This window comes from Dendropsophus ebraccatus, chromosome 14, assembly GCF_027789765.1.
Source record: "Dendropsophus ebraccatus isolate aDenEbr1 chromosome 14, aDenEbr1.pat, whole genome shotgun sequence".
Taxonomy (NCBI): Eukaryota; Metazoa; Chordata; class Amphibia; order Anura; family Hylidae; genus Dendropsophus; species Dendropsophus ebraccatus.
In genome coordinates, this window is record NC_091467.1 from 76,561,328 (window position 1) to 76,574,484 (window position 13,157).

Here is a 13,157-nt window from a genome sequence, read left to right on the forward strand (position 1 = left end):
AACACTGACAGGAGCACAGTGACACCAGTATATAGATAACACTGACAGGAGCACAGTGACACCAGTATATAGATAACACTGACAGGAGCACAGTGACACCAGTATATAGATAACAACATGATCACAAATGTGTCCCATAAAGAAAATAGGGTCTGGAGACGTTCATTGTGTCTATGTCCAGGGCCGATTCTGGGGTTTCTGCCGCCTGAGGCAAACCTCAGGCGGCCGCCCCCTGACAACCCCCCCCCCCCCCCCCGCCGCCGCCGCCGTAACCGAATCACCCGCGCCTGCACCCCCCGCACCCCCCCCCCCCCCGCCGTAACCGAATCACCCGCGCCTGGACGCCCCGCACTCACCTGTCCTGCAGCAGCCGTCCCGTCCCGCTCACCGCTGTCTCCCGACCCTGCAGCCGCTCACCTGTCCTGCCGCAGCCGTCCCGTCCCACTGCTGTTCCTTTCCGCGCTCCAGTGCCGTCAGTCAGCAGCTGTCATCGCCCTCCAGAGAGTCGTGAGTGCCTGGGGTCAGCGGGGGCATCGCGGCCCCCGCTGACCACGGGCACTCACGACTCGCTGGAGGGCGATGACAGCTGCTGACTGACGGCGCGGGACAGCGGTAAGCGTTGGCGGCAGGACCGGACGGCTGCGGCAGGACAGGTGAGTGGCTGCAGGCGCAGGGCTGCTGTCTGCCGCCCCCTGCAGGGGCGCAGAATCTGCCGCCTGAGGCGGAATACTCATTCCGCCTCATGGCAGAAACGGCCCTGTCTATGTCTACGAGGCTTGCTGTAAAGCAGGTCACTAAATGCTGCTAAAAACATCTTGGGCAAGATGGCTGCCCCCACAATAATGGACTACATATAAAAATTTTAAAGATTGGCCCCCCTGGTCAGGGTAAGTGTCCCTTTACCTCCTCCCATGTTGTCTGTATGTATTTTTGCCTTTCTCTTAAAATGCTAATAAAATCTGATTATACAAAACAAATTTAAAAATGACAAACCGGAAGTAGAAATAGATAAAAGCAGAAGATGTCCCGGTATCCGGGTGTAATCGGTACGAGCCGCCTAGGTGATCGATTCCCTTTAATGCTGAGAATAGAGGAAGCGTCTGGACGGTGAATTCCACATCACAACGTAATATATACAGTACAGTAATATATATACAATACAATACACAATATATACAATATATAATATATACAATACAATACACAATATATATAATATATACAATACATAATATATACAATACAGTAATATATACAATACAGTACATAATATATACAATACAGTACATAATATATACAATAGAGTAATATATACAATACACAATATATACAATACATAATATATACAATACAGTACATAATATATACAATACATAATATATACAATGCATAATATATACAATACATAATATATACAATACAATACACAATATATACAATACATAATATATACAATACATAATATATACAATACAGTACATAATATATACAATACATAATATGTACAATACATAATATATACAATACAGTACATAATATATACAATACATAATATGTACAATACATAATATATACAATACAATACATAATATATACAATGCATAATATATACAATACAGTAATATATACAATACAGTACATAATATATACAATACATAATATATACAATACAGTAATATATACAATACAGTACACAATATATACAATACATAATATATACAATACATAATATATACAATACAATACATAATATATACAATACATAATATGTACAATACATAATATATACAATACACAATATATACAATACATAATATATACAATACAGTACATAATATATACAATACATAATATGTACAATACATAATATATACAATACAATACATAATATATACAATACATAATATATACAATACAGTACATAATATATACAATACAGTACATAATATATACAATGCATAATATATACAATACAGTACATAATATATACAATACACAATATATACAATACAGTACATAATATATACAATACAATACAGTAATATATACAATACATAATATATACAATACATAATATATACAATACAGTACATAATATATACAATAGAGTAATATATACAATACACAATATATACAATACATAATATATACAATACAATACATAATATATACAATAGAGTAATATATACAATACATAATATATACAATACAATACATAATATATACAATACAGTACATAATATATACAATACAATACATAATATATACAATACAGTACATAATATATACAATACAGTACATAATATATACAATAGAGTAATATATACAATACACAATATATACAATACATAATATATACAATACAATACATAATATATACAATAGAGTAATATATACAATACATAATATATACAATACAGTACATAATATATACAATACAATACACAATATATACAATACATAATATATACAATACATAATATATACAATACAATACATAATATATACAATAGAGTAATATATACAATACATAATATATACAATACAGTAATATATACAGTACAATACACAATATATACAATACATAATATATACAATACATAATATATACAATACAATACATAATATATACAATAGAGTAATATATACAATACATAATATATACAATACAGTACATAATATATACAATACAATACACAATATATACAATACAGTACATAATATATACAATACAGTACATAATATATACAATACACAATATATACAATACAGTACATAATATATACAATACAGTAATATATACAATACATAATACAGTGGTGCCTTGGATTACGAGCTTAATTTGTTCCGGGACTGTGCTTGTAATCCAAATCCACTCTTAAACCAAAGCAAATTTTCCCATAAGAAATAATTGAAATGTAGACAATAGGTTCCACACCCCAAAAATCTTTTTTTATTCTGAATAACATGTATAACTAAGAAAACAAACATTTAGAAACAGCTGAATATGTGATATTATAAGTTACTGTACAGTATAGCAATCAGCATATGGACTATAATCTATAGTGTATGCATAAAGCATGTAGATACAGGATGGAACTGCAAATCCCCATAATGCAGGAGCGTAGTACAACAGGCTAGAATAGCGGGGCTGCTGTCAGAGGTCTGTGTGGTCACATGACAGCAATGGGGAAGGGGTGCGTGTTCAGCATGGACCAATCAGGAAGTGAGAATCACAGAGCTGTGCAGGAGGACAGCCATTCACACTGCTGTATACAGAGGTTTCTGTCAGAGTGTAAGTGCAGGCACATAATAGCAGCAGTGTGTATAGCTGAGTGTAAGTGCAGGCACATAATAGCAGCAGTGTGTATAGCTGAGTGTAAGTGCAGGCACATAATAGCAGCAGTGTGTATAGCTGAGTGTAAGTGCAGGCACATAATAGCAGCAGTGTGTATAGCTGAGTGTAAGTGCAGGCACATAATAGCAGCAGTGTGTATAGCTGAGTGTAAGTGCAGGCACATAATAGCAGCATTGTGTATAGCTGAGTGTGTATAGCTGAGTGTAAGTGCAGGCACATAATAGCAGCAGTGTGTATAGCTGAGTGTAAGTGCAGGCACATAATAGCAGGAATGGAGAGGATGGGAAACACAAGGGCGGACAGAGACTGCAGGGAGCAGGAAGGAATGAGCAGGGCAGATGTGGGCACATACATGCAGCACTCTCTGTACAGGGAGAGAGGGGTTACAGCTATGGAGAGATTACCTCCACAGTCATGTCCCCTGATGTAAGCCCCAGCCTGAAGTGGATCTGCTATGATTTGGAAGGTGAGGGAGACTTCCTGGGTCAGAGTACAGGGCTGTAGACCCCGCTATGCAGGCCATGCCCCTCCCCCACTCCCCCTCCCACCCAGTACAGGGAGCTCTTACACCAAAGCAATGCTCTTACACCAAGTCACAATTTTTGAAAAACTGTGATTTCTTCTTGCAAAATGCTCTTAATCCAAGTTACTGTTAAACCGAGGTACCGCTGTATATACAATACAATACATAATATATACAATACAGTAATATATACAATACATAATATATACAATACAGTAATATATACAGTACAGTACATAATATATACAATACATAATATATACAATACATAATATATACAATACAGTAATATATACAGTACAGTACATAATATATACAATACATAATATATACAATACATAATATATACAATACAGTAATATATACAGTACAATACATAATATATACAATACACAATATATACAATACATAATATATACAATACATAATATATACAGTACAGTACAGTAATATATCCAGTATATACAGGATCAGGCAGAGGGGTTTCCCCATCTCTCTATGTGCTGATCGCTGAACATTTACTCCTTTTTCTGATACTTTGTGTCTCCAGAACATTGATAAGATATTTGTTTGATGAGAACATTGTAGATTCCATTCAGAGGCCTCACACACACACCCCGATACCGCATGCCCCCCCACCCCCGATACCGCATTCCCCCCACCCCGATACCTCATGCCCCCACCCCTATACAGCATGCCCTCCACATCCCAGTACCACATGCCCCCCCACCCCCGATACCGCATGCCCCCACCCCCGATACGGCATGCCCCCCACCCCGATACCGCATGCCCCCCACCCCCGATACCGCATGCCCCCACCCCCGATACCGCATGCCCCCCACCCCCGATACCGCATGCCCCCCACCCCCTATACCGCATGCCCCCCACCCCCGATACTGCATGCCCCCCCACCCTGATACCATATGCCATCCCACCCTGATACCATATGCCCTCCACATCCAGTACCGCATGCCCCCCCACCCTGATACCATATGCCATCCCACCCTGATACCATATGCCCTCCACATCCAGTACCGCATGCCCCCCCACCCTGATACCATATGCCATCCCACCCTGATACCATATGCCCTCCACATCCAGTACCGCATGCCCCTACCCCCGATACCGCATGCCCCCCACCTCCGATACCATATGCCATCCCATCCTGATACCGCATGCCCTCCACATCCCAGTACCACATGCCCCCACCCCTGATACCGCATGCCCCCCACCCCCGATACCGCATTCCCCCCACCCCGATACCGCATGCCCCCACCCCGATACCGCATGCCCCCCACCTCCGATACCATATGCCATCCCATCCTGATACCGCATGCCCTCCACATCCCAGTACCACATGCCCCCACCCCCGATACCGCATGCCCCCCACCCCCGATACCGCATGCCCCCACCCCCGATACCACATGCCCCCCTTCCCTGTTACTCCCACCCCTGTACCCCAGTCAGAGGCATCAGCCGGGGTTCCCTATCAGTACTGGGTGCACAGCCCCCCCCCCCCCCATCTGCAAAACTACAACTCTGGTTATGTTTCTGTAGACAATGCATGATGGGAGTTGTAGTTCTGCGTCAGTCAGAGAGCCACAGGTTGGGGAGCAGGATGCCAGCTCCTGAGGGGAGGGCGGCCATACATATAATGTAATATAGTATATATAAGAGTAATAAAGGGGCAGATAGCAGTGGGAGCATCCATGCTGGGCGGATGTGTCAGATGATGATGAATCAACACTCCTATTCAGCAGGAAAGAATGAGGAAAGCAGAAAAAGAGGAGGAGCAGCAGGGTACATAAAGAAATCTACAAGGGAGAGGATGGGCAGGGGGCGGGGCTGCGCTGTGAGTGACACACGTGACACCGCCCGCAGCGCGCACTTACCGAGCGGCGACCAGCAGGGGGAGCTGGAGGGACTCGCTCATCCAGACACATGGAGGGACGGACTGAACCATCTCCGCCTCCCGGGGGGTGGGCTGAGCGCAGACGCTCGGGAGGAGGAGGGAGATACCATCGCCGGCCGGGCGTGAACCTCAATCCAACGAGAGGCACAAACTTCTCGGGCCGGAGCATCAGGGGCTGAATGGGAAGGAGATAGGAGGGCGGCGGAGGCTGACCCCCCCACAGGCGTCCCCTGCCCCCCTCTAAGTGAGGGGGGTCCCCGGAGAGCAGGACACCCCTCAGTACAACAACAAGGTGAGCAGGGGGGGATGTATGACGGGGGGATGTATAGTGTGAGATGGGGGGGGGGGGGGGGGGTATATATAGTGTTACGGGGGTATGTATAGTATGAGGGGGGGTATATATATAGTGTGAGATGGGGGGGGGGTATATATAGTGTGAGATGGGGGGGGGGGTATATATAGTGTGAGATGGGGGGGGGTATATATAGTGTGAGATGGGGGGGGGGTATATATAGTGTGAGATGGGGGGGGGGGTATATATAGTGTGAGATGGGGGGGGGGGGTATATATAGTGTGAGATGGGGGGGGGGTATATATAGTGTGACGGGGGTATGTATAGTATGAGGGGGGTATATATAGTGTGAGATGGGGGGGGGGGTATATATAGTGTGAGATGGGGGGGGGTATATATAGTGTGAGATGGGGGGGGGGTATATATAGTGTGAGATGGGGGGGGGTATATATAGTGTGAGATGGGGGGGGGGTATATATAGTGTGACGGGGGTATATGTAGTATGAGGGGGGTATATATAGTGTGAGATGGGGGGGGGGGGTATATATAGTGTGACGGGGGTATGTATAGTATGAGGGGGGGTATATATATAGTGTGAGATGGGGGGGGTATATATAGTGTGAGATGGGGGGGGGGTATATATAGTGTGACGGGGGTATGTATAGTATGAGGGGAGGTATATATATAGTGTGAGATGGGGGGGGTATATATAGTGTGAGATGGGGGGGGGGTATATATAGTGTGAGATGGGGGGGGGGTATATATAGTGTGAGATGGGGGGGGGGTATATATAGTGTGAGATGGGGGGGGGGGTATATATAGTGTGACGGGGGTATATGTAGTATGAGGGGGGTATATATAGTGTGAGATGGGGGGGGGGTATATATAGTGTGACGGGGGTATGTATAGTATGAGGGGGGGTATATATATAGTGTGAGATGGGGGGGGTATATATAGTGTGAGAGGGGGGGGGGGTATATATAGTGTGAGATGGGGGGGGGTATATATAGTGTGAGATGGGGGGGGGTATATATAGTGTGAGATGGGGGGGGGGTATATATAGTGTGAGATGGGGGGGGTATATATAGTGTGAGATGGGGGGGGGGTATATATAGTGTGACGGGGGTATATGTAGTATGAGGGGGGTATATATAGTGTGAGATGGGGGGGGGTATATATAGTGTGACGGGGGTATGTATAGTATGAGGGGGGGTATATATATAGTGTGAGATGGGGGGGGGTATATATAGTGTGAGATGGGGGGGGGGTATATATAGTGTGAGATGGGGGGGGGGGTATATATAGTGTGAGATGGGGGGGGTATATATAGTGTGACGGGGGTATATGTAGTATGAGGGGGGTATATATAGTGTGAGATGGGGGGGGGGTATATATAGTGTGACGGGAGTATGTATAGTATGAGGGGGGGTATATATATAGTGTGAGATGGGGGGGGGGTATATATAGTGTGAGATGGGGGGGGGTATATATAGTGTGAGATGGGGGGGGGGTATATATAGTGTGACGGGGGTATATGTAGTATGAGGGGGGTATATATAGTGTGAGATGGGGGGGTATATATAGTGTGATGGGGGTATGTATAGTGTGAGGGGGGGTATATATAGTGTGACAGGGGTATGTATAGTATGAGGGGGGGTATATATAGTGAGATGGGGGGGTATATATATATAGTGTGACGGGGGTATGTATAGTGTGAGATGGGGGGGGGTGTATATATAGTGTGACGGGGGTATGTATAGTATGAGATGGGGGGTATATATAGTATGAGATGGGGGGTATATATAGTATGAGATGGGGGGGGGTATATATAGTATGAGATGGGGGGGTATATATAGTATGAGATGGGGGGGTATATATAGTATGAGATGGGGGGGTATATATAGTATGAGATGGGGGGGTATATATAGTATGAGATGGGGGGGTATATATAGTATGAGATGGGGGGGTATATACAGTATGAGGGGGGTATATGTAGTATGAGGGGGGGTATATAGTATGAGCGGGGTATCTGCCTGCAGCATTGCTCTGTGGACCCTTTATGGGGGGGCTGACCAGGGTGTGTGTGTGTGTGTGTGTGTGTATATATATATATTATATACACACCATGTTTGTGAGTGCCGCCGTGGATATATATATATATATATATATATATATATATATATATATATATACCATGTATGTGAGTGCCGCCATGGATATATATATATATATATATATATATATATATATATATATATATATATATACCATGTATGTGAGTGCCGCCATGGATATATATATATATATATATATATATATTTATACCATGTATGTGAGTGCCGCCATGGATATATATATATATATATACCATGTATGTGAGTGCCGCCATGGATATATATATATATACCATGTATGTGAGTGCCGCCGTGGATAGATATATATATATATACCATGTATGTGAGTGCCGCCATGGATAGATATATACACACACCATGTTTGGGGGCTGCACTTTTCTATTCTGGTCCCATGTGATGTATATGGTGAGGGCGCATTGTCCAGCAGGGGTGCTGCATACATCTATGTCCCCGCTCCATGGACAGGGTGCTGGGGTGACTTGTGATGATATAGCGCCCCCATCGATGCTGTGGGTAACATCTCGCACACTGCTGTCTCTTCTGTGAGTCGTTAGATTTGCAGCTGTATGAGAGTTGCAGTGAATGTGCGGTCGCCCATTGTTGTAAGACTACAATCCCCATCATCCCGCACAGCCAGAGGCTCCAGTCATGTTGCAGGAGTTGGAGTCACAGATTGGAGACCGCGGCTTTACAGACAGTGTTTTCTTCCAAATCACCTGGTGACAGAAAGTTATAGAGATTTGTAATTTACTTCTATATAACAATCTCCAGTCTTCCAGTACTTATCAGCTGCTGTATGTCCTGCAGGTAGTGGTGTATTCTCCCCAGTCTGACACAGTGCTCTCTGCTGCCACCTCTGTCCATGTCAGGAACTGTCCAGAGCAGGAGAGGTTTTCTATGGGGATTTGCTGCTGCTCTGGACAGTTCCTGACATGGACAGAGGTGGCAGCAGAGAGCACTGTGTCAGACTGGAGAGAATACACCAATTCCTGCAGGACATACAGCAGCTGATAAGTACTGGAAGACTGGAGAGAATGCACCACTTCCTGCAGGACATACAGCAGCTGATAAGTACTGGGAGACTTGAGATTTTAAAATAGAAATAAATTCCAAATCTAAAAATTGCTGGAGTTCCCCTTTAAGGAATTGCTTATTGCAGCAGTGATAGAACATGACGGCTGTGACACCAGGACTAGGTGCAGTCCAGGACACTGTGGCCATCACATATCGACATGAATAGCAGTGACTTGTGGCCGTTCCTTGCAGTGACGTCCGTGGTGGTGGCAGCGCGGGGCACCAGTCACAGCCATCACTTCCTCTGGTGATTGGCCGGACGTTATAGTCTATAAGGCAGCGGCTCTCTAGCTGATGGAACGGCCTTTGGCTGCCCGGGCATGCTGGGAGTTGTAGTTTTGCTATAAGGCCGGGATGGGGACCTGAGGCCCTCCAGCAGAGTGAGGGTTCCCCATGCCTGCTATAAGGAATGATGTAAGATGTCGGGGACGTCATGTAGAATCCGGCGCTGTCACGCAGCGGCTATGTCCGGTCTGTCGTCCGTGCACACGTACCATGTAGAGAACGGTCGCCTTTGCCGTCTTTCTCTGTTCTCCCTCTTGGCACAAGAGCTGACGCTCCAGGTTTTCCTTATTCTTTCTGTTCCTATCAGATTTGGGATGGACAGGTCTGTGCATATAATCTAGGCCCCAACCCTCGCTCTCCCCCCAGCCGGCACGTCTCTCAGGCAGGTTGCGGCTTGTCTTCTATTGCACATACCTCTGCCGTTCTTCCGGCCGAGGGGGGGGGGGGGGGGAGGTCACACTAGCCGGAGAGCTCTGTATACCGACCACATGGACCGGAGAGGGTATACGGCTCACAGAACGGTATATACTCCCTGATATATAAGGGGAGGGGAGGGGTCAGCGGCGGGGGGGGGGGGTCAGCGGCCGGAGAGGGGGGGAGGCTTCCGTCACACTAGCCGGAGAGCTCTGTATACCGACCACATGGACCGGAGAGGGTATACGGCTCACAGAACGGTATATACTCCCTGATATATAAGGGGAGGGGAGGGGTCAGCGGCCGGTGGGGGGGGGGGGGGGTCGATCACACTAGCCGGAGAGCTCTGTATACCAACCACATGGACCGGAGAGGGTATACGGCTCACAGGACGGTATATACTCCCTGATATATAGGGGAGGGGTCAGCGGCCAGGGGGGGGGGAGGCTTCCGTCACACTAGCCGGAGAGCTCTGTATACCAACCACATGGACCGGAGAGGGTATACAGCTCACAGGATGATATATACTCCCTGATATATAGGGGGAGGGTCTGGGTCAGCGGCGGGGGGGGGGGGGGCAGATGAAGTTGCTGCTTTGTGTCATATCCAGAATATTGTTACTATTTATTATGGATAATATTATAATGGAGGTAAGTTTGGTAATTGTTTGGTTCACATTAGTTTTTCCATTATTAAAAAGCGGATCAAAATGGAGGATTTTTCTCTTTCTTTGATGTACTGTACGTGTGATTGACCACGTTTTTGTGTACGTTAAAAGTAACGCTATAAAACCGGATATATTAAACAGACTCCAAAAACAGTGTGAACCCGGCCTAACACTGAAGAGTCCAGGCAGATGAGCCGCGGTTTACCATGTACGTTACGTAGGAGCCGATAGGAGCTTACAGCCTCTAAATCTATCTATATCCGCTCTTACCTCGTAACTTCACTGAGGAAAACCACAGCCTGCAACTGTGCTGGAGACTGTTCTCATGGTGCTGGAGACTCTAGGGATATCGGGGCTGTGCCGAGGCTGCCGGGGGCTGTGCCGAGGCTGCCGGGGGCTGTGCCGGGGCTGCCGGGGGCTGTGCCGAGGGCTGTGCCGGGGGCTGTGCCGGGGGCTGTGCCGGGGGCTGTGCCGAGGCTGCCGGGGGCTGTGCCGGGGCTGCCGGGGGCTGTGCCGAGGCTGCCGGGGGCTGTGCCGAGGGCTGTGCCGGGGGCTGTGCCGGGGGCTGTGCCGGGGGCTGTGCCGAGGCTGCCGGGGGCTGTGCCGAGGCTGCCGGGGGCTGTGCCGGGGCTGCCGGGGGCTGTGCCGAGGCTGCCGGGGGCTGTGCCGAGGCTGCCGGGGACTAGGGATATCAAGTCGGTGCAGTGCCCAGTGCCGGCCATACGTCTTGGGGGATAAGGATCGGAGGGGGTTTGGCTGCTGGGACCCGCACTGATCCCGAGCACAGTGGCCATTTGTCCTGGAGCAGCAGCCGCAGGGTGTGAGTGGCCGTTGTTCCATTCGCTCTCCATGAGGCTTCTGCACGTTGCCCGGCCCTGAGCCCCGCAGATACTTAGTTCTGACCCGTTTAGAGTCCAGGCAGAGAGTCCTACTAAGAGGGTGTTTCTAGATGTCCAGGCTTCTCAGAGCGGCTCCAGAATACTCCGACCACGTACAGTACGATAGATGTGAGACCCCCGGACCGTTCTGTAATATCAGGACGTGTTGTCCCCCAGAATCCCGTCCTGTTCTTACGTCTGTGTATTCCCATTCTGCTGCGGGGGAATCTGTGTGTGTTTGCACTATGGTAAGTGTATGTTGCGGCCAGGGCATCTGTATACCTGTATACCCCATGAGGACAATATCCCATAAAGGTCCATTTCCAGTGTGAGAGCTCCTGGTACTTAGGGTCTTACTTAAAGGGCTTCCACTCCCACCCAATCCTCATACTGGGCCTGGGAGACGCTGGATAACACCCGGTGCACCAGTCCTGTTCATTCCATATGTGCATGGAACGTGCATACAATGCCATGCCAGCCTGACGGAAAGGTCAGAGGTCAATATTACAGGTCCCCTTTAATAGATGCAGGTGTTCCCAGTTCCTTGTCTTGAGATCCATCTATAGCCGTGACTTTGTGTAACCCCCCCCCCCCCCCCTCAATGGTCCGTTCACACGGCGGCAATATTAGCGATTATCTGCTGATGGAAACACTGATGACGTCTAAACAATGAGCAATAAATCGTAACTTCTGCTCATTATGCTCGTTCTGGGCTAAGTAGTCAAGTGGGCGGTCCTACTCTGTGATTGACAGTCACACTGGTCACAGTGACCACAGGAACTTTCCTCCATTCTGTTTTCAGAGGTTTCGGATGTGCTGTGACTATACGTAACCGCGTTCCGTCCGGTGTTGTACGCAGGTGCCATGATGCCTCCTGAGGTCGGGGGTGGGGAACCTGCAGCTGGAACTACAACTCCCATCATGTCTGGCAGCCAAAGCTTTGCAGGAGTGAGTGTAATAGAGTAACGGCCACAAGAACGTATAACACATGAGCTCCACGGTCAGGGAGACATTATAGATCAGGGAACCTTCCAGCTGTTACAAAACCCGATTCCCATCATGCCCAGACAGCCAGACCTTTAGCTATAGGACAGGCATGATGGGAATTGTAGTTCCAACAGCTCAAGGGCGGAAGGTTCCCCATCCCTGATATAGACGATTGTATGCGTCACTATTCCAGCAGGACTGCAGCTGTATACGCAGATGGAGGCCATAGCGGCTGGTGAGGAAGAACTGGAGTGACCGCTCACAGCCCCATCCCCACCCTATAGGGGTTCCATAGAGTTGGGGTCACAGCACCGTCCCCACCCTATAGGGGTTCCATAGAGTTGGGGTCACAGCACCGTCCCCACCCTATAGGGGTTCCATAGAGTTGGGGTCACAGCACCGTCCCCACCCTATAGGGGTTCCATAGAGTTGGGGTCACAGCCCCGTCCCCACCCTATAGGGGTTCCATAGAGTTGGGGTCACAGCCCCACCCTATAGGGGTTCCATAGAGTTGGGGTCACATCCCCACCCTATAGGGGTTCCATAGAGTTGGGGTCACATCCCCACCCTATAGGGGTTCCATAGAGTTGTGGCCACAGCCCCACCCTATAGGGGTTCCATAGAGTTGGGGT

At 47.3% G+C, this 13,157-nt stretch overlaps 1 protein-coding gene across 1 annotated transcript in view; it reads left to right on the plus strand.

Annotated features, from left to right (window-relative positions):
* Nucleotides 1-5,868: 5,868 nt before the first annotated feature.
* The window catches only part of SRC (SRC proto-oncogene, non-receptor tyrosine kinase), a 41,478-nt gene continuing 34,189 nt past the window's right edge, over nt 5,869-13,157 (plus strand). The window contains exon 1 of the mRNA XM_069953829.1: nt 5,869-6,085. The gene's annotated coding sequence lies outside the window, so the exon portion shown is untranslated. The remainder of the gene's footprint in view (nt 6,086-13,157) is intronic.